Genomic DNA, 22,990 nt, shown 5'->3' on the forward strand with positions numbered 1-22,990 from the left:
TCTCAGTACAGTTGTGCTTCAGCAGCATTAATTAGTCCAAGGTCAGGCCACTTTGAACTCTGGTTTATGAACAAATTGATTCTTGGGGATTGGAGACTGCAATAGTTTTGAGGTAGAATCCCATTCAGAAAAGAATCTCACAGTCTAGTTAGAAGAATACAGCACAGGAAGAGGCCATTTGGCCCACAATGCTGTGTTGAACCAGCTAAAAAGCAAATCACTAATTGTTCCTACCTACACCACGTCTAAATCCCTCCATCTTCCTTACCTCCATGGGCCTATCCAAAAGTCTCTTGAAAGCCTCTAACATATTTGCCTCTGCCACCATACTGGGCATCCAAGACTCTCAGAGTAAAAAACTTACCCCTCACATCCCCCTTGAACTTATTCACTCTAACCATCAATGCATTCCCTCTGGTATTAGAGATTTCAATCTTAGGGAACAAAAACTCTCTGAACACTCTATTCCTCTCATTATCTTGTAGACCTCTTTCAGATCTCCCCTTAGCTGCCATGCTGAGAAAATAATACAAGTTTATCCAGCCTTTCATGATAGCACATGCCCTCTAAACCAGGCAGCATCCTCGTAAACCTTCTGATGCACCCTCTCCAAAGCCTCAAAATCCTCCCTATAGTGGGGCAACCAGAACTGTACACAATGCTCCAAATGTGGTTATAAAGTTGCAACGTAACCTCCTGACTTCTGAACTCAGTGCCTCAGCTAATAAAAGCAAACATTTCAAAAGCCTTCCTAACCACTTTATCAATCTGTGAACTTGGACCCAAGACCTCTCTGCTCAGCAACACTGTTAAGGATCTTGCCCTTAACGTGTACTGTCTCCTTGTATTTGCCCTATCAAGACGCAACACTTGTCTGCGTTAAACTCCATCTCCTATTTCTCTGTCATATCTGAAACCGATCTATATCATACTGTATACTTTGTCTATCTTTTACACTATCCTCAACTCCTCTAATCTTGGTATCATCCACAAATTTACTAACCCACCCACCTACATTTTCATCCAGGTCATTTATATATGTTACAAACAGCAGAGTTCCCAGCACAGATCCCTGTGGAAAACTATTAGCTACAGACCTCCAGCTTGAATAAGTCTTTTCAGCCACTACCCTCTGCCTTCTACGTGCAAGTCAGTTCTGAGTCCAAGCAGCCAAATCGCTGCAGATCCTATGCATCTTAATTTTCAGAGTTAGCCTCCCATGATGGACTTTGTGAAATGCCTTACTAAAATCCATGTAGACAACATCCATTGCCCTACCATCACCAATCTCTCTCATCACCTTGTCAAAAAACTCAATCAAGTTGGGAAGGCGTGGCCTGCCATGCTCGTTCTCCCTCATTAGGCTAAGGCAGGGGTGGGCAAACTTTTTGACTTCAGGGCCACAAAGGGTTCTAAAATTTGACAGGGGGGCCGGACCAGGAGCAGATGGACGGAGTGTTTTGGTAATACACCTCATAAGAGAAAATAAAATATCATGGGATATGTAGAAAACATGTGCTTTAATTTCAATTGAAAATGAACAAATGCATTACAACAAAATATCTGTCTTTGAAGTCCCATGGTATTTAGCTATTTATTGAAATGTCTTTTAAAACACTGAAAATTAAATGAATAAAATACAGCTTTTTTTTAATAGTAACAGTTATTATTTTAAAGCACTGAAAATTTTGTTATCCTTCAAGATATTATCATCATCACTCTCCTCCTGACTGTCTTTATTTCAAAAATGGCAGGAGATGCAGGTCTACTTGTCCTGCTCCTTCTTATTCAATTATCCCCTGTGCCAAAACTCAACAACGACCCGCACAATGACAGAACAGTGAGAGCGGGCCAATATGCGGAGCTCTGTGCTCGCAAATCCCCGCAGGCTATCTCCCTTAGCCGGAACGCTAGCTAATTGTGAGCCGGTTCGGATGTGCCAGGAAATGGGTCACCACAAGGTCACAAAGTAAAGCGCAAATGTGGAGTAATACGCTGCACCTCAACAAAGGTCAATGTATATAGAGTGCGTCATCTATTGGGAAGACGCCAGAATTGCGGGGAAAAAACGTTAACAAGGTTTATTAATATAATTTCATCAAGTTCTGCGGGCTGGATTAAAAAGCTTAACGGGCCGCATATGGCCCGCGGGTCGTAGTTTGCCCATGCCTGGGCTAAGGGTTTCTAAATGCGTATATATCCTATTCCCAAGAGTTTTCTCTGGCAATTTCCCTACAACAGACGAGAGACTCACTTGGTCTGTAGTTGCCATGATTTTCCTTTCTTCCTTTCTTTAATAGAAGTACATTAGCCATTCGCCATTCCTCTGGGACCCTGCCCATAGCTAGAAAGTGCATGAAGATACCGGTCAAGAGCTCTGCAATCTTGACTCTGGCCTCCCTCAAAAACCTGGGTAAACCCTGGGGATTTATCCACTTTAATACCCATTAGGAGGCCCAACATATATTCTAGATTTCTTTGCACCATGGATCGGAAAAGAATCTCACACTGTTGGTCATTTCACACCATGGATTGGTATTATTTAATGAGTTTTAGTGGGCATGTATTTCTCATTTAGAAAGAAGCTATTGGTAAATACAGCCTTTTTTCTTCATTCTTTGCAATATGAGACCTATAGGATTTGAAGACTTTTTAGGTAAAATGCTAAAAAATATTGTTGACGCTTTATGGTGAGCAGCGAGAGCCCAGCTGCCCTGTTATGCTTGAGAATCTGAGAAAAGCAAATGCTTGTAATATGAAATAACCAAAAATGCTGGAAGTACTCAATGGATCAGGTAATGTCTGTGGAGAGAGAAACTGTTAATGCCCATTTCTCATTGCCTTTGAGGAGGTTATGGTGAGTCGCCTTCTTGAACTGCTGTGACCTTTCTGGTGAAGGTGCTCCCACAGTGTCATTGGAATGGAAGTTTTGCAGATTTGATCCAGCAACAAAGTAGGACCAACAAGGTATTTCCAGCTGGAGGGGAATCTGTAGATAATGACAAATAAGAGAAAATCTGCAGATGCTGGAAATTTGAGCAATACACACAAAATGCTGGAGGAACTCAGCAGGTCAGGCAGCATCCATGGAAAAAAGTACAAATGATGTTTTCTGCCAAAATGTGTTGCTGTAGATAATAACGTACTCCAGCAACTCCACCACCATCTCAGTATCTATCCTGTAAAATTCTTTCCATATTACAAAAATCCCAGTCAGAACAATTCTTCTTCTCTTAATAAAGTAACTTTAATTAAGCATATTCTACACTACATTCAGAAAGCATTGATTAGCAAAATCTTGATTTTCCCATTCTGATCTGAATAGAAATCTTTTCTTGTCATATATTAAAAAAATGAATTCAAAATATCCCACTAATTCTAGACGTCATGATGAATTCAAAATATCCCACTAGACGTCAAATCTTTCTGTGTTAACTACAAATCCTAGTTGAAGTTAATTCTCATCATTCAGACATCATAAATATATTCCAAAGTGTTGACATGTGCTTTGCTTTTTTATAGCTTCAATAAATTTGTGTGAATCACATCATCATTAAAAAATGTTTCCTATGGCTGAAGTATAATGCAGGGCACCTTGTATCATTGCAATATTAATGAATTGTATATTACACATCAATAGCCTCACTCCCTGCTGATTCTACTATTTCTGTGCTTGAATACTACTTGACAGTTAATTGGAGTCCAATTCAGTATGTTTCCCTGCATATTTTGATGTGTGTGTGATAAATAGACTTGAATCTTGAATCTTAAATCCCAATGCCAGAACAGGGAAAGAGTTTTGCTTATCCTAGCCTATCATCCTATGAGCCTCCGTATCCAGAACAACATTAACATTATTCTCTGTAACTTCAAACATCTACAACTGGTCATATATATAATTTTCCCTCCCCACCCCACTCTCTGCTTTCTGTAGGAATCACTCTCTATATTACTCTCTTATCCACTTGTTCCTCCCCACTGAGCTCCCACCTGGCAAACATGCTAGTGATACAGCTGTCCCTGCACCTCCACCGCCCCCCCCCCCCCCACCATCAAACAGTTTTCCAGGTGAGGCAGTAGGAAGTGTCCAGACGATACTCAGGAATCTTGACACTATTCAGGGCAAAGTGGCCCACTCGATTGGTATTCTATCTAAACCTTCATACCCTCCACCACTAAATCAGTGGCTGCAGTGGGTGCTATCTTTAAAAAGCATTTCCCAAAGATTATCCAACAACGCCTCCTAAGCTTGTGAACTCTATTACTTAGAAGGTCAAGTAAGCAAGCTCTTCCAATGCAGAAGTACAACATTGGTCATAAACACAAGAGATTCTGCAGGTGCAACGCAAACAAATTGCTGAAGGAACTCAGCAAGTCAGGCAGCATCTATAGAAGGAATAACTAGTCTATGTTTCTGGCCAAGTCCCTTCACCAGACTCAGATGGAAGAGAACAGAAACCAGAATAAGAAGGTGGAGGAGAGGCAGGCATGTAAAGTTTCAGTTGAGGGGGAAGGTAGATGGGTGGGATGGGGTGATGAGGTAAGAAGCTAGGAATTGATGGGTGGAAGAGGTAAAGAGCTGACAAAGGAGGAACCTGATAGGAGAGGACAGTGGAACATGGGAGAAAGGGAAGGAAGAGGGGCTCCAGAGGGAGATGATGGGCAGGTGAGAAGGGTTTCAGAATGGGGAATATAAAAAAAAGAGAAGGTAGAAATTGCCAGATGTCAGAGAAATTGATGCTCATGCCATCAGATTGTTGGCTACCCAGATAAAATATGAGGTGCTGCTGCTCCAAACTGAGTGTAGCCTCATTGTGGCAGCAGAGGAGGCCATGGACTGACATGTTGGAATAGGAATGGGAAGTCCAATTCAAATGGTGGTTACAGGGAAATCCCATTTTTTGTTGCAGAGGGAATGAATGTGCTCAACAAAGCAGACCCCTAGTCTACACTGGGCCTCACCAATGCAGAGGAGGCCACACAGACAGCACAGGACACAGGAGCTGATCCCAACAAACTCACAAGTAAAGAGTTGCCTCACCAGGGAGGACTGTTTGGGCCCCTGAGTGGTGGTCATGGAGGAGGTGTAGCATTTGTCCTGCTAAGTAACAGGAGGGAGATCAGTGGGGAAGGACAAGTGGACAAGGGGTCAGGTAGAAAGCAATTCCTGTGGAAAGTGGTGGGGAAGGGGGGGGGGGAATCATGCTTAGTGGTAGCATCCAGTTGTAGATGGTAGAAGTTATAGAGAATAATCTATGGCTCCTGGAGGCACGTGGGATGGTAAGCAAGGACATGGGGACTTTATACCTGCTATAGTGGGGGGGATTCAAGTTTATTTATCATGTGTACTCTACATTGAAACATACTGTGAAATGCATTAACAACCAGTACAATCTTGGGTGTTCTGGGGACAGCCCACAATTGTTGACGTACATTCCAACATCAACGAGGCATAACCACATTGGCATAACCTGAACCCAAATGCAGAACAACACAGAATACAACAAAAACAGAACACAGCAAACAGTAAATAACAACAGTAAAAACAAGCCCTATTCCTCTCTCCTACCCTTGCACATACTCAGTCAACCATCCACAGGACATGCCATTTTCTTCAGCCTTTAGGTTCCAGCAGACTCGGGCTTGAGAAACTGGGCTTCAACTTCACCAGTGGACCTCACAGAGATTCACACACTTGGGTGTCCAGCAAATGGGACTCGACTTTCAGACTTGTGATTTGACACTTGGGCCTCGATCCTTGACATTGACCACAGGACCCTCAAATCACTGAACATTAGGCCTCGAACACTAAACACATCACTGAAGAGACCCTAAACACTAGGTGTTGAACTCCAGTTTCAATGTTTTGCTAACTCAGAGAGTCATTGGACCTCATCCCTCTAGACCACATGGTACTCCAATTCCAAAACCAGCTGACAACTCTCTGACACGGCAGGGGATGACTGGCCCTCAAGTGTGCTTGTCCGCTGGCCTGACCTTTGACATCTGATTACAGATATACCACCTCCACCTCTCTGGCCTTTGGATATTGAGCAGAGATCTTGACTGGACTGACCTCTAAATCACCCACATCCTGTCCCTAAACCATAACCAGACCCCCAACTCCACTCTCAGGCCCCCAAACCATCCCTGTGAGCCTAAAACAAAAATCTAAATTTGACTTGCGACTCAGCGGGGATGGGATGAGAACAGGTGTCTGGGAAATGGAGGCGAGGGCAGCAGCAATGACAGTGGAGAGAGAACTGCATTCTTTTACAAAGGAAGACATTTCAGAATGAAAAGCCTCATGCTGAGATGGAGATGCGGTGGAGATAAAGGAAATGCCTTTGTTTCAAGGAATCCTGGTTAACCCCTTCTGTACTGGCTACAACGATCCAGATTGATGGGTTTAGTATACACTGTCAGGATGATGTATAGAGTCTCTCAAAGCAGAGGTGGATGAGAATGCCTCATGATCAACTCTTCTTGATGCGCAAATATATCTGCTATCCCAATTCTGCTCACCAGATCTGGAATATCTAGCAGTTAAGTGCTGTCCCTTTTTACCTGCCACGGAAGTTCTCTGGGGTCATTTTGGTAGCAGTTTACTTCCCAACTCAGGTTGATGTCAATCAGGCTTTAGATGACCTGAGCAATGGGATCAACATGCACAAAACAGTGTACCCTAACATTGTTTTGTTTCATTGTTTTGGGAGGTTTTAACCAGGCCAGTCTGAAAAAAAAACTAAGTAATTACCATCAACAGATCACTTGCAATACCAGAGGAAACAACACACTGGACCATTGCTACACCACCATCAATAATGCCTACCATGTTAGTCCATGCCCTCACTTCGGGAAGTCTGATCACCTGGCTGTACTTCTACTCCCTGATATAGGCAGAGACTGAAGACTGCAACACCAGCAATGAGGACCAAGAAGGTAAGGACAAGGGAAGCACAGGAACGTCAACAAGACTGTTTTGAATCGGTCTACTCAGGGATTCATCTTCGAATCTGGATGAGTATGCTGCAGTTGTTACTGACCTCATTAAAACCTGTGTGGATGAGTGTGTGCCTACAAAGACTTACTGCACATTCCCAAACCAAAAGCCGTGGATGAACCAGGAAGTATGTTGTCTGCTGAAGGCTAGATCTGTGGCATTCAAGTCTGGTGACCCAGGCCTGTACCAGAAAACCAGGTACGCAGAGAACTATTTCAAGGGCTAAGAGACAATTTCAAATGAGGTTGGAGGAGATATCAGATGCACAGCAACTCTGGCAGGGTCTGCAAGACATTACTTCCTACAAAGTGAAACCCAATAGTATGAATGGTGGCGATGCTTCACTACCAGATGAACTCAATGCCTTCTATGCCCGCTTTGAAAGGGAAAACACAACTACAGTTGTGAAGGTCCCTGCTGCACCTGGTGACCCTGTGATCTCTGTCTCAGAGGCCAATGTTAGACTGTCTTTAAAGAGAGTGAACCCTCACAAAGTGGAAAGTCCTGATGGAGTACCTGCTAGGGCTCTGAAAACCTGTGCCAACCAACTAGCAGTATTCAAGGAGATTTTCAACCTCTGACTGCTACGGGTGGATGCTTCAAAAAGGCGACAATTATACCAGTGCCTAAAAAGAATAATGTGAGCTGCCTTAATGACTATCACCCAGTAGCACTGATATCGAGAGTGATGAAATGTTTTGAGAGGTTGGTCATGACTAGACTGAACTCCTGGACCCATTGCAATTTGCCTATTGCCACAATAGGTCAATAGCAATAGATGTGTATTGAAAGTTTATAGCATTGTGTATTGATCCACAATGATCTAGAGTCTATTATAAGTCCCACTGTTCACCCCAACATTATGGCATCCCACAGGCTCTGTCTCTCTCCTGTCATGGTGAGAGGGGAGGCCAAGGGCTCACTGTGTTGCTGTTACAGTCAACAGCATTGCTTATTTCAACAGCACGTACACTACGATCTTGATGGTCCCATCTCCTGCAATGCTTCATTCGGCAATATCAGTGAGGAATTGGTTCATCTATAGGGTTGCGGAGTCCTTCAGGCTGCTCCTGGAGATATCAAAAACGCTAGGCTGCTTGGCGAGATCCGAGAGCAGAGATCCCCCACCGTGCAGAAATGCAGTTTGACTGCAGCTGTAGATCACAGACTTTAACAGGACCCCAGACACCTTGAAAAGGAAAGAAGAGACATTAAAGAGAAGAATTGAATCTGTTTTGCAGATGAGCAAAGAAGTTGCCCTCTGGCCCGATCATTGGAATGAGTTACCAACAGAAGTGAAAGATGCAGGTTCAATTGCAGCACTTAAGAAAAGTTTGGATAAGTACAGGGATGAGAAAGGTATAGAGGACTATGGGCCAGGTGCATGTCGATGGGACTAGGCAGAATAAGAGTTCAGTACAGATTAGATGGGACGAAGGTCTTGTTTCTCTGCTTTCGTGCCCTGTGATTCTACGACATCAAAGAAATGCTTTGTAGTCATTTGCTGAGGCTATTCCAACAGCACCTTCTAAACCCACCACCCACAGGTTCCTTTCCAAGTACTGCACCACCCTGACTTGGTTTTCATTATTTAATTTCTGGAATACTCTTTCAGAAAGATAGTGGAAGTTCAAGAAGGCAGTTGAATGCCATCTTCTGAAGAGCAATTGCAGACAAGCAATAAATGTTGGCAATCCCAAAGATGAATATCAACAAAAACCCTAATATGCTTGAATTATATGAGAATAATGAAACTTGGCCCATGGTATATGAATGTGACATTATAAATTGAAAAGATACTGAGTTCAATTCAATATGTATGTTTAATGATTAATTGTACAGTCTCTTTAAGTTCCGGGCCAAAGAAATAATACTTGTTAATGGCTCTCCTAGGGACCTGATTATTTATTCTTATTTATGGTGATTTATACCCATTGCTGATAACATTCGACCATTGGAGAGAGCAGTGGTAGAGATGTAGGGTCTGATTGCACGTATTAACAATAGTAAACAGTCATCTTCATTGTAAGGGAAGGGTAAATGTTACAGACAGAGTCACAGAGTTATGCAGCACAGGAAAAGACCATTCAGCCCAACTCATTCATGCTGACCAAGTGTCTTCTTAAACTAGTCTCATTAGCCTGCATTTGGCCCATGACCTTCAAAGCTTCTCCTATTCATGTATCTGTCTGAATCTCTTTTAGACATTGGGATTATGTCAGCCTCTACCACTTCCTCTAGCAACTTGATCCACGTACTGTACCTATCACACTCTCGGTGTAAAACTAACATCTTGGGTTCCCTTTAAATCTTCCCATTCTCACCTAAAAACCTATGCCCTCTAATGTTAGAGTCTCCCACTCTGGGGTAACGACTGTTACCACTGTTTTCTGAACTTTACTCAGAACCTAACTGCATGCACTGAGTTTTCAGTTTCAACATGGGTCGGTGGGATTGTCCGAATGTACCCACAAGTAAGAAAGTTATGAAAGCATACGGTGCATTGGCCTTCATCAATCGTGAGATTGAGTTTAGGAGCTGAGAGGTAATGTTGCAGCAATATAGGACCCTGGTCAGACCCCACTTGGAGTACTGTGCTCAGTTCTGGTTGCCTCACTACAGGAAGGATGTGGAAACTATAGAAAGGGTACAGAGGAGATTTACAAGGATGTTGCCTGGATTGGGGAGCATGCCTTATGAGAATAGGTTGAGTGAACTCAGCCTTTTCTCCTTGGAATGATGGAGGATGAGAGGTGACTTGATAGAGGTGTATATGATCATGAGAGGCATTGTTTGTGTGGATAGTCACAGTCTTTTTCCCAGGGCTGAAATGGCTAGCATGAGAGGACAGTTTTAAGGTGCTTGGAAGCAGGTACAGAGGGAATGTCGGGGTAAGCTTGTTATGCAGAGAGTGGTGAGTGGGTGGAATGGGCTGCCGGTGGCGGTTGCGGAGGCGGATACAAAAGGGTCTTTTAAGATGTTCCTGGACAGATACATGGAGGTCAGAAAAACAGAAGGCTGTGGGTAACCCTAGGTAATTTCTCAGGTAAGGACATGTTCGGCACAGCTTTGTGGGCTGATGGGCCTGTATTGTGCTGTAGGTTTTCTATGATTTTCTATGTTTCTAAATATTATAAATTTACAGATCTATATACATGTGGCTTCCATCCTGTCCTTTCCTTTTTTTGGAAGAATGTTTCATTTATACTCAGCACTTAGAGTTAGTTAACTAGCTTTCTCAGGTGTCCATATCTTCTTGACTGAGTCTGAATCTCTGATGGTGTAGTTACTCCTCAGTCCAATGAACCTTCTCCGTTCCTGGCCCAGCTCACTGAGGCCTTGTGATTTCTCTCAGGAGGTTGGTTCTAAATCCACTTCAAGGATTATACTTTCCTTCAAAATATCCTGGGGTGTCAGTCACTGGAATTTTGTCCAGTTTAAGCAAGACTTTCTTTCCAATCACAGGCTCAAACACTTTCATTGACATCCCATTGTTGCATTTGTTTCTTGGTTTTCATGTGCACACTTTCTTCTGTTATCCAAGTAATTTCTCTTTCACAAATAATTGTTTAGGTGCAAATCACAATTCTCTTTGATTCTGAGCTTCCCTCCAAATGTGCATGCAGTGAATTCAAATACATTTTGATGAAGGATCTTTAATACGAAGTTTAGCTCTGATCTTTCCTGTACAAGTGTTGCCCAATTTGTTGAGTGTTTACACCACTTTCTTTTTTTATAAATTTATGATTTTCAGCATCTAGAATTTATTGACAATGGCCAAATGTGTTTGAAGTTTGTAGATTTGTGATAATTGTTTGAAGAGTTCTCAAAATCTGTGATGAAACTTGTGTTCTTGGAAAATAAACTAAAGCATTAGCTATGCAATAAACTTGAACAATCTTGGAAAACATTTCTCTTTATGAACAGGGACAGATCTTTAGGCTGTACTGTTAGAAGCTGTATAGATGCAAAAATTAATCATCACCTAATATGGTTATATGCCATGAAGCCTTCCAACCAACATGATGTGACTTGAGAAAGAGGAGCTGACACCAGTTCTTTGCGGATGCCGTGGGTTGCAAAAATCAATTTCAAATTCCCATTTGTACAATCTATCATTGTGCCTAATCCCACTTATTGAACTTCAATCCATTTGGAATGAGTGTCAGTCATGAATAGAAAGCTCCTTTTACCTCTCGAGAAAAATCAATATCGACTCTCTGAAGTGGTCAAATCACTGCCTCCATCTTCTTGGTAGGTGTATTCTGCACTCTTGACAGATGGTAAACAGTGATGCTAACTCTTTTAGATCTTTCTCCATGACTAGACAATATATGTTGATTCTTGGGACAGCTAAGCTGGTACATTTCCAGTGTAATTTTTCTAAAATTGAACTTGTTAGGACACTGCAGACGAGGACTCTGCGTACTCAAACATCTGCACTCGCTGAACCAGCTGAATCCTCAGGTTCAAAATTGTTGTCTATTTGCATTTGAACTGAACTGAACAGAAATGATCCAGTTTACTGAAGCCAATGGTCACAGGTTCATAGCGAGGCTTGGGGTTAGGCATATGTTTTTATAAGGGGTTTTGTCGGTTAATTTCTATTGTCAGGCACTTATCAGGTCTCTAGGGTACTGGTCTAGAGAGCTTCAAGCTGAATTGCATCATTGTAACCACCTTCAAAGAAGACTTTATTCAATAACAGTCCAACAAATCTTTTCCTTTTATTAAAATAAATGAGACTTGCTTTTCTTAATCTCTTCAAAATGCAATGGATTATCGTAGGGTCATTGGAACATCTCACAATCACCCAATCCAGTGCCAACCATCAATGATAAAGGGGGCACATTTGCTTAGATGTGGAGAACGTGTGTGAGGTGAGATTTCTGAGGTATTGACCAGTAACTTCCTATCCTCTCTACCTACAGGCGAGGTCTCAGATGACTGGGGAGTGACTAATGTTGTATCTCTATTTAAGAAAGGAACAAAGGAAAGTCTTGGAAACTATAGACTGGTGAGTCTCACGCCAGTTGTGGGGAAATTGCTGGAGAAAATTCTTAGGAACAGGATTTGTGAAGAAATGGAAACCCATGGTCTAATCAGGGAGGGCCAGCATGGCTTTGTGCAGGGCAGGTAGTGTCTTACCAACTTGACAAGGTGACAAGAGAGATTGTTGAGGGTAGGGCAGTGAATGTTGCCTACATGGAATTTTAGAAAGTCATTTGCGAAGTCCCACATTGTGAGGCTAATCCAGAAAATTAAGATGCATGAGGTCTGCAGTGAATTTTGCTGTTTGGATTCAGAGCTGGCTTGCAGAGGGTAGTGTTTGAAGGTACCTATTTAAGCTGGAATTAGTGGAGTTCCCCAGGGATCTGTGCTGGGACCTCTGTTGTTTGTGATGTATATAAATGATCTGGATGAAAATGTAAATGGGTGGGTTAGTAAGTTTGTAGATGATACCAAGATTGGTGGAGCTCTCAATAGTGTAGAAAACTGGCAAAGAATACAGTAGAATATGGATCAGTTGCAAATACGGCAGATGGAGTTTAACTGAGATAAATGTGAGGTGTTGCACCTTGGTAGGGAAAATACAAGGAGACAGTGTACTGTGAACCCCCATTCTACCCGGGCGTCTCAGGAAGCAGCTCGTTATCCCTCGCTGGCAGTTTCCCAACTCAGCGCCGAGAAGCCCACATTCTCCGGCCTCGTGCCTCTAGGGTATACTCACTCTGGTCCCGCCAAATCCATGTGATTGGGATGTCTTTCCCACCCAAGCCCTGGTTTGTGTGAGTGCTGTGTGATTTGCTGCGCTGCTTCAGCTTGGTGCCAAGAAATAACAGACTGCATGCTGCATGTAATTAAAGGAAGTATATTTATGAATGCTAATTTAACTAAAGAGTAAATAAAGACAAAAAGGGACCATTATAATTAAACAGTCAAATGTGCACAGGCTGGAGCTCAACTCTTCTGAAAGTCATACTCACCGATCCTCAGTCGACTCCCGCACGTGCTCCATCGAATCGCAGTCCCCACCGAATCGAATCCTATGACCCGTTCTCTCCAGCATCTTCTCTCTTAATCTCTCTTCAAAGAAAGACAAAGGCTCACACCGATGTCAGGCACAAAAAACCCTGCTCCCCCAGCCTTCTCTCCTGATTGGATAGCTCATATTCCTCAGTAACTGTTATCTCTAACACTAACCCGAATGCTGCCTCTACAGAAATACCCTACAACATTAGCAGTGAACCTCTACCAGGGCATTACAACTGCTGAGGTCAGTTTTGCTGCGAATGGGACAGAGACTGTATAGACTGGGGATTGGACTGAGATTGCATAGACTGGGGACAGGACAGACCCTTTGGCTGAAAAATCGACTGTAGTTTTTTCCACAGGTGCCGACTGTCTTGCCAAGTACCTCTAACGTTTTGTGTGTATTGCTCCTCTGTCAGTTGTTTAGCTAGGAAGATGTGGATCTGGCTGACTGGGAGTGTTTGAGCCATTGTCGGATCAGCCAGGATTCCTTCCCTGTGGCATTTGGAGGCTTTGGAGAGGGTGCAGAAGAGGTTTACGAGGATGCTGCCTGGTTTAGAGGGCATGTGCTATCATGAGAGGCTGGATAAACTTGGGTTGTTTTCTCTAGAGAGGAGATCTGATAAAGGTTTACAATATTATCAGAGGCAAGGATGGAGTAGACGGGGAGTATCTGTTTCCCAGAGTAGAAATGTCTAATACCAGAGGGCATGCGTTAAAGGCAAGAGGGGTAGGTTCAAGGGGGATGTAAGGCGTAAGTTTTTTTACTCAGAGAGTGGTGAATTTCTGGAATGCACTGCCTGGTATGGTGGCAGAGGAAAATTCATTGGAGGTTTTTAATAGACGTTTGAATAGGCACGTAAAGAAAATGGAGGGATGTTAACATTGTGTAGGTAGGAGTGAGAAGTGTTTGGATGTTTTTGATTTGCTTTTTAGCTGGTCGGTACAACATGATGGGCCAGCTAGCCTGTTCCTGTCTTGTACTGTTCTATGTTCTATCAACCCACAGACTACACCTTACCAACCCATTACCATTTCTTTAGCTTTCTCACTCAAAATGATCATTCCTAACCTGTTTTAGAAGTCCCATTTCCAAGCTCACAGGGAAGGAAGGTCCTCCTCTGAGTAAGTCAATTAACCTCTATGGGCAAAGGAGGAAACTGGGAATGGGAACTGCCTTAATGCCTTTGTCTTATAATGCTGGAGAACTCAGCTTGTTAACAGCCATTGAGCAGCTGTACTTGTACAATCTAAAGTTTGTTTGTTGCTGTGAGTCTCAAACATAGAAATAATCACAAACTGCCACAGGATCCGCTGGAAAGCGTGCTGACAGTGTGATATATATCACAAACAATAGTGGTCCCAGCATGGAGCTTAGAAAATGGAACATTCTGCTACAGCAAAGACCCTTTGGCCCACAATGTTGTGCTGAACTAATTAAATTAGTAATGAAATGCCCATGTACTCTAATCCCTTCTCTCAGCACAACGTCCATATCCTTCCATTGACTGCACGTGTCTGAGAGCTTTCACAAACACTGTGTCATATTTGCTCCGCCACCATGTGAGGAACCCACCTTTCTCTCTTGCCTGCATACCTCATCTGAAATTACCCATCTCACCATAAATATATGTCCTAAAGTGCTTGATATTTCAATGGAAAGAAAGTAAACTGGTGGTATATAATAAACCTCTAATAAAACTCTATTATATCTCCTCTAAACCTGCACCACTCTAGATAAAACAACCTCTCCTTATAGCACATACCCTCTAATTCAGCCAACACCCTCTTTATCCTTCCTATAATGGTTGAATGCAATACTCTAGAAATGGTTTAACTAGAGAATTATAAAGCTGTAACACAATTTTCCCAACTGGTGAACTCACTTCCTCGCCTATTAAAGACAAACACACTGTATACCTTACCTTCTTGACCACACTAGCAACCTGCGTATTCACTTTCAGGGAGCTATGAGCTGGGATTGCTGCAATGAACTGTCGCTTTACATTTGATCCTTGTGGAGCACCATTAGTCTCTGGTCTCCAGTCAGAATAACATCTCTCCACTATTACCTCTGTCTATTGGATCTTAATCACTGGATTCAACCAGGACCACCTTTCTTGAATGCTTCCCTGAAGTCAATGCATACCTCATCTAACCTATCATCACCCATCATCTTTGTCACCTCCTCTATACTGTATGTGTGAGAGAATAAACCACTGGATTAAGGGGCAACAGGCTGGTGGAATTGCTTTGCTGGGAGCTAGCTTGGTTGCAGCTGAAGTTACTTTATGTTAATGAGTTTTAATAGCGATGAAGATATCCATACATAATGTGGGGTCAGTGTCAACCCTGTTATAGAGACTGATCACTTTTTCATTGATCTCCATAATGTACCTTTACACTCATTTGTCCCGAGCAGTGAACTGAAATTCCCACAATACCTGCCAAAGAGGATGCTTACATCAGTGGAATGGTTAAATGCTGAGTCTTTATTCTCTATACCGTCTAGAGCACAATTTTGAAGACCTCTAATTAATGCACTCTGGTTATTAATAGTAGTCTTAGACTAGTTAATAATCTCAGTGATTGATATTGACAACAGCCAGAATGCAACCAGTAATTCAGGGTTATTAAACGATAAATCATTTGTGTATTTCTAAAATAATCTTATTACAAGTTTTTTTGCAAAGAACTGACAAATTTATAATGACTAAATAATTGCTGAATGACAATAATTATACAGAATCATTCATGACTAGATAGGAATTATATATTGAAGTTTCATTATTTGAATTGTTTACAATGGTTGAAAGATTTGACATTTGACAAGGTTGCTTATCTAAAGGTGGGGTATTAGAAAGAAGAACTGTGTGCAGTTAATCCCATTCAATAGGAAGCACCTTGCAAAGATCTCATTCATCTGAAGAAAATTAGATGTGAAATCTAATCTTTGTCTTATGAGAGACCCATATTTATTACATTGAATGATAGTGGGTCCACCAACTGGCTACAAGATGTCCTATATTACAGACAGAAAAGAAAGTAATATTTTACTGATAAGACCATAAGATCATAAGCTATATTAGAAGAATTAGCTCACTTGGCCTAAGAAGTCATCTCCATTTCAACTAGGAAGTCATTTCAACATGGCTGATCCATTTCCCTCTCAGCCCCAGTCTCCTTCCCTCTCCCCAAATCCCTTTCTGCCCTGACCAATCAAGAATCTATCAACCTCTGTCTTAAATATACCCAATGACTTGGTCTCCACAATTGCCTGAGGCAATGAACTCCACAGATTCACCACTCTTTGGCTAAGGAAATTCCTCCTCATCTCCATTTTAAAAGGATGCCCCCCCCCCCCATTCTAGGGTGTACCCTCTGGTCCTAGACTCTCCCACCATAGGAAACATCCTCTCCACATCGACTCTATTGAGTCCTTTCAACATTCGATAGGTTTCAATTAGGTCTGCCCTTATTCTTCTGTATTCCAGTGAGTACAGGCTCAGAGCCATCAAATGCTCTTCATATTCCAGGAATGAATGGCTTGTCATCACTTTCATGAACCTCCTTTGAACCCCTTCCAGTTTCAACACATCCTTTTTAAGATAAGGGGCCCAAGCCTGCTCACAATACACCAAGTGAGGCCTCACCAGTGCCTTATAAAGCCTCAACATTACATCCTTGCTTTTATATTCTAGTTCTCTTGAAATGAATGCTAATATTGCATTTGCTTTCCTCACCACTGACTCAACTGCAAATTAACCTTCAGTGAACCCTACACAAGGACTCCCAAGTCCCTATACACTTCAGAGTTTTGAATTTTCCCTCAATTTCTGAATGATGAAAGTGATGCAAAATACTTATTCAGTTTGTCTGCCATTTCCTCGTCCCTCATTACTACATCTCCAGCATCATTTCCAGCAGTCCGATATCCACTCTTGCCTCTTTTACACTTTGTGTCTGAAGAAACTTCCGGTATCCTCTTTTATAACGTAGACTAACTTACTTTCATATTCCATCTTCTCCTTAATTACTTTTTTAGTTGCCTTGTTGGTTTTTAAAAGCCTCCCAATCCTCTAACCCCATTAATTATTGTTCTATTATATGACCTCCACTTAGCTTTTATGTTGGCTTTGATTTCACTTGTTATCTATAGTTGTATCATTTTGTCTTCAGAATACTTCTTCATCTTAGGATGTCTATATCCTATGGCTTCCGAATTGCTTTCATAAGTTCCAGCCATTGCTGCTCTGCTATCAGCCCTGCCAGTGTTCTTTCCCAATCAATTTTGGCCAACTCTCTCATGCCTCTAATTCCCTTTACTCCACTGTAATACTGTTACATCTGACTTCAGCATCTCTTTCTCAAGTTTGTAGGTGAATTCTATCATTTTATGATTATTTACCCCCAAGGGTTCTTTTTCCTTAAGCTCTGTAGTCAATTTTGGTTGATTACACAACACCCAATCCAGAATAGCTGATCCTGTCATGTGCTCAACCATGAGCTGCTCTAAAAATGTGATGAGAACCCATGATGAGGATGGCTTGGACCCAGATGCTGGAGTGTTTCAGACTGGGATCCATACATTGCCTCAAACAGGATTGAGAAACTGAGCACAAAGAAAACACTAGGTGAAATCACTGCTAGGCTTACAATTGAGCACTGAACCCATGTTCAAGTGTTCCTTAAATACTCATTTTTTGGTGCCCAAAACATGATTATCAATTAACAGGAGAGTCCTAAGCCCTTAAAGAGCCCACACCAGCTATCTGTACTCCAGAGAGATAAAGCGTTTAAATCTCGGAAACTCATGCGATTGGGAGAGTCTTGTAACAGGACCCCCTCCCCTATGACTGACTCCTGATGGCCCTATTTGCTCAGAGAGGTGATGATGGTAATCGTGGATGAGAGTCTGATCCAGGGTGTCTCTTTCTGGCACCCAACACTTTTCCTGCAGTCCGAATTCCTCCCAGTCCAATAGGTATTGGACTTGAACAGTATGCGAGTCCAACAGTCTTCTCTCTGTGAAGACCCAGCCTCCTCGATAAACCTGGGTGGTGGCAGGGCCAATGGTGATGGGGCTAAGGGGCAGGTGCAGAGAGGTTTTAATTTGGAGATGTGGAAGGTGGGGTTGATCTTTATGGTCTTGGGGAGGCAAGGTGTAAGCCACTGAGTTTACTTTCCTCAGGATCTTAAAGGGACCAATGAACTTGGGCGCTAACTTTCTAGATTCCACTCAGAAAGGCAAATCACGAGTGGACATCCAGACCTGTTTCCCAGGCTGTAACATGGGTCCCAGACTTCTCCAGTTTTCCTTGGTCTACGCTCTCTATGTTGAAGCCAGCAAAATCTCTCTTGGCCTCATCCATTTCTCTTTTCAACTTTGGACAACATCTGCTGCAGGGACCTCATCTCGGCTTCTTGTTCTGGAAATGGAGGTGGAGAATAACCAAACTGGTACTCAGAACGATATTGAGTGCCGGAAGGTGTTGTTGGTGACCTCTGCCACATCACACCACTCATCAGGTCTTTCCGAGGCATCTCAGGGTACGTACTAAATCTTGGTTGGTCCATTCTGTCTGGCTGCTGGACTGCAGGTGAAACCCAGAAGAAAGGCATCTGTTGCTCCTGTCAGTTTACAGAATGCCCTCCAGAAATGTGATGAGACTTGTGGACCATGATCCAAGACAATAGCCACTGGGAATCCATGGACCCTGAAGATATGGTCCAAAACAATCTTGGCCACTTCTGCTGTGGAAGGTAACTTGTAGGCTTTCGAAAACAAATCAACAACCACCATGATGACTGATTTCCCCTTGGATGGCGGGAGACTTGTGACAAAATTCATGGAGCTGTGTGCCTAATGTCTCTTCAGAATGGGTAGTAGGGGTTGGAGGAGCCCTTGAGGTTGGATACAGGGCTCCTTGTATTGGGTGCACACCTTGCATGCCTGCATGTACCGCCAAACTTCTCTCATCATTTCAGTCCACCAATACCTCGAGGGTCTTGGCAATTCCTGGGTGTGTGGCGTTTCCTTGACTTTTCCTGACCTAGAAATTCCCTCTCTCTAGTTCCTAAGGAATTCCAGCTGGATTGTGTTGGGACTCATATTGTCCCGAAGGTCAGAATCGGCTTGTCTGCTCTGGAGGACTGAACTAAGTCTCCAGAAGGTCTCAGGCTCCCTTGAAGTGAAGCCTGCCCCCTTATAGGTTGTTGTCATCTGGGTGTTGGAACACCATGCTGTAAACAAAGCCTCTTAGAAAGACTGGACCAGGCAGTGATACTCCCCTCCCTCCAGCGCATGGATGAGTTATACTGGGACAGCCAAGGGTCAGGGGATGAGTGGAGAGTCGATAATGTAGAAGTTAATGTTGTCCACACGCTCCCCCATCCTCAACTGCCTAGAACCCGGCAGTCAGCCATCCCGCGCAGCAGTATGTCGAACAGATAGGTGGTTTCTAAATCCAGAATGTTACCTGCTGCCCCTGAGTCCACAAAAGCACTCACCTACCTCCAGTTCTCAGCCAAGGTGAACTCATCCTTCAGAATGGAACCAGAATCCCCAGATGGCTGCAGCTTTGGACATTCAACCTGCAGGTGACCTGCTTCCCCAGAGTAAAGGGAGTAACCTCGACTCTCATTGGCAAAGAGTCTATTGTAACCAACCTGCATGGGTCCTGAGCAGGAGACCGAGATCAGGGGATGGAACAGCGATGTGTTGAGTCAGGGCTGAGGTTAGCCCACTCCTGTTACGCTTTGCCAGACGATTATTGAGAGGAATGGATTGGTTGATCAGTGCCTCTGAGTCCTGGCTCATCTCAGAGTCTGTGGTGGTGTAGCATAGTAAAGACCTCCTCATTCCAGCCATTCACTTGGGCCAAGGTCCGAAATACAATCGTGCAGTCAGCTGCTGACCTTCCACCTGTCGAATCCGCGTCAGGCGATCCGAGGCTCAGCTGGCTCTGGCGGAGTGATGGAACACCTTCCTCCGGACCCAAGCAAATCTCTGACGTACGTTCCCAATGCGCCGTGACCCAGGCCAGTCTGAAGAGAGATTATGAAGACCGCCATTCCGCACTCCGAAGGGAACTGGATGGCTGGAGTCCAAACACTAACTAGCACTGGATGAGGAAGCCCAGGTCACCATCAAATCTCTCTGGGGTCGGGAGATGGACGGCTTTGCAGAATGACTGACAGCCTCACCCAAGGGAATTTGGCTTCCTTCCTGCAATAGTTGGTACGTGGCGCCATGTCAGGTACCTCCAGGCTCTGTCCTGAAATTCTCTCACTGTGGTTGGCCACATTGACGAAAGGCTCTGATACCCCACTGGGTCCACGTTGGCTCAACCGTACTGTGACAAGAGTCCTTCTCGAGGATGGCTTAGACCCAAATGCTGGAGTATGAGGCTGGGATCGAGACACAGATTCAAACAGGATCAAGAACTGAGCACAAAACAAACACTGGATAAAATCTCTGGTAAGGCTTATGATTGAGCACTGAACCTGTGTTCTTGTGTTCCTTAAGTATTCAATTCTTGGCTCCCAAAGCATGATTATCAATTAACAGGAATGTCCTAAGCCCTTAAAAAGGCCATGCCAGATATCCATACCCCAGAGAGCTAGAGTGTTTAAATCTCAGAAGCTGATGTGATTGGGAGTGTCTTGTAATAAAAAGCCATCTCATAGGCATTCTAGAAATTCCCCTTCTTGGACCCAGCAGCTACCTGATATTCCCATTCTACCTGCATATTGACATCCCTCATGATAATCGTAATATTGCCCTTTTGGCCTGCATTTTCTACCTCCCATTTGTAGACCACATCCTTACTACTGTTTGGGGGGGGGGGGTCAGTATATAACCCCCATCAGGGTTTTTTTTACCCTTGCAGTTCCTTAGATCTTTCCACAATGATTCAACACCTTCCAACCCTGTGTTACCTCTTTCTAATGATTTTATTTCATTTTTTCTTCTTTCAGTCATGATTCAGTGATGCGTGCCAATCTGTAGCTGTGCCACAAGTTCATCTACCTTACTCTGAATACTGTGTGCATTCAAATAGAACACTTGCAGTTCTGTATTCATCCTTTTTGCTTTTTGATTCTATCTGCCTTTTACAGTCCAACTCCTCCTGTTGATTGTGATTTTGCCCTATCATCAGCCTCCCCTTGTTAGGAGTCCCACTACACACTGCCTCTGTTTGTAAATCAACTACGTCAGCACTATCACTCTGGTTCGCATCCCCCTGCCAAATTGGTTTAAACTATAGCAAACACAAGGAAATCTGCAGGTGCTGGAAATTCAAGCAACACACACAAAATGCTGGTGGAACACAGCAGGCCAGGCAGCACCTATAAGGAGAAGCACTGTCGACGTTTCGGGCCGAGACCCTTCGTCAGGACTAACTGAAAGGAAAGATAGTAAGAGATCTGAAAGTAGGAGGGGGAGGGGAAAATGTGAAATGATAGGAGAAGACCGGAGGGTGTGGGGTGAAGCTGAGAGCCGGAAAGATGATTGGCAAAAGGGATACAGAGCTGGAGAAGGGAAAGGATCATGGGATGGGAGGCCTAGGGAGGAAGAAATGGGGAGATGGAGTACAGGCAGAGTGATGGGTAGAAAGAAGGGGAGGAGGGGCATTAACGGAAGTTAGAGAAGTCAATATTCATGCCATCAGGTTGGAGGCTACCCAGCCGGTATATAAGTTGTTCCTCCAACCTGAGTGTGGCTTCATCTTGACAGCACTTTCAAATCTCTTACTATTGTTCCTTTCAGTTAGTCCTGACGAAGGATCTCACCCCGAAACGTCGACAGTGCTTCTCCTTATAGATGCTGCCTGGCCTGCTGTGTTCCACCAGCATTTTGTGTGTGTTAGTTTAAACTATAATTGCATTGTAACTCCGTCACGGGGCTTGTAAGCAAACTTGGCTCGTTGGCTAACTCTGCTAACAGCCATGTGACTCAGCGGTGAGAAGGCCACCTTTCATAAGCAGGGTTGGTATGATTTGGGGTTCAACCAAACAGGAAAGTTGGGATGTTCCGATTAACAGAACTTTGACTTAAGGGAATGCTGTGCAGGTACTGCCCATACAGAATTATCAGTCACCAAGAAATGACAAATCATACATCAGCATAAAATTATAAAGGAAGTATATTTACCAATTTCAGTTTTATCAGTTATTAAAAGAAAGAAAAGAAAGGGAAAAAAATAAAAGGGCCCATTATAGTTCGACCAGTCTAAATGTGCACAAGACTGTTGGAGTTCATCTTTTCCAAAAGCTGGGTATAACTCTTACTCACAGCATTGAAATCTCATTGCCAACTACAGGTAGAGGTTCCCATCTTGGACTCTTTCAACTCGCAAAGCACTCCTTGCTATTGCATCTATCCGTTGGTGTCATGGTTCCAGTTGGCCGTTCCCCTTTAACACTTCTTTCTTCCTGATCATGCCCCAATTTCAATCAATTGCTGCTAGTTACTCAATAATCGTACACCTGGCTTTCATCAGAGACTGGAAATAAATACGAGGACGATGTTATCACAGGTTGCCAGTTCGTTGGTCAATTCTTGTGTGATACTTTGTTCCCTGTTCCGATTAGAACTGGTAGTTCTAAGTTCCGCTCTAGTTTCTAGAGAGTCCCTGTGAATCCCATCTCCTTATCAAGATCCCTCTGGTTTCCTGCTCAACGTTCAGGTCTACGCCAGTCTCCCCAACTGAGTCGACGTGCCAGTGTCCTGCACTTGGGTTCTCTTCCGTGGCCCCTATGTAACATTTGAATTGAATTCTACGGGTATCTTTCTTGATTTTCTCTTTAACACATCTCCTGCCAAAAGACCAAGAACCCCAAATCTTTCTCCAGCTAGCTCTCTCTAGAACCTTCTGCCAATACCACCATCCTGATTGGCTGACACAGCATTCCCAAGTTGAACAACGTGGCCCCTTTTCTTTAGCCAAA

General features: G+C 43.4%; 1 long non-coding RNA gene across 1 annotated transcript; it reads right to left on the reverse strand.

Moving 5' to 3' along the window:
- Positions 1-1,435: 1,435 nt before the first annotated feature.
- Positions 1,436-19,638, reverse strand: LOC132397770 (uncharacterized). Its single transcript, XR_009513440.1, has 3 exons — positions 19,547-19,638; positions 12,991-13,090; positions 1,436-8,192 (listed from the first exon to the last, which is right to left on the reverse strand). It is a non-coding gene; the product is annotated as an uncharacterized LOC132397770 (long non-coding RNA).
- Between the last annotated feature and the right edge of the window lie 3,352 nt (positions 19,639-22,990).

This window comes from Hypanus sabinus, chromosome 8 (assembly GCF_030144855.1).
Source record: "Hypanus sabinus isolate sHypSab1 chromosome 8, sHypSab1.hap1, whole genome shotgun sequence".
Lineage (NCBI taxonomy): Eukaryota > Metazoa > Chordata > Chondrichthyes > Myliobatiformes > Dasyatidae > Hypanus > Hypanus sabinus.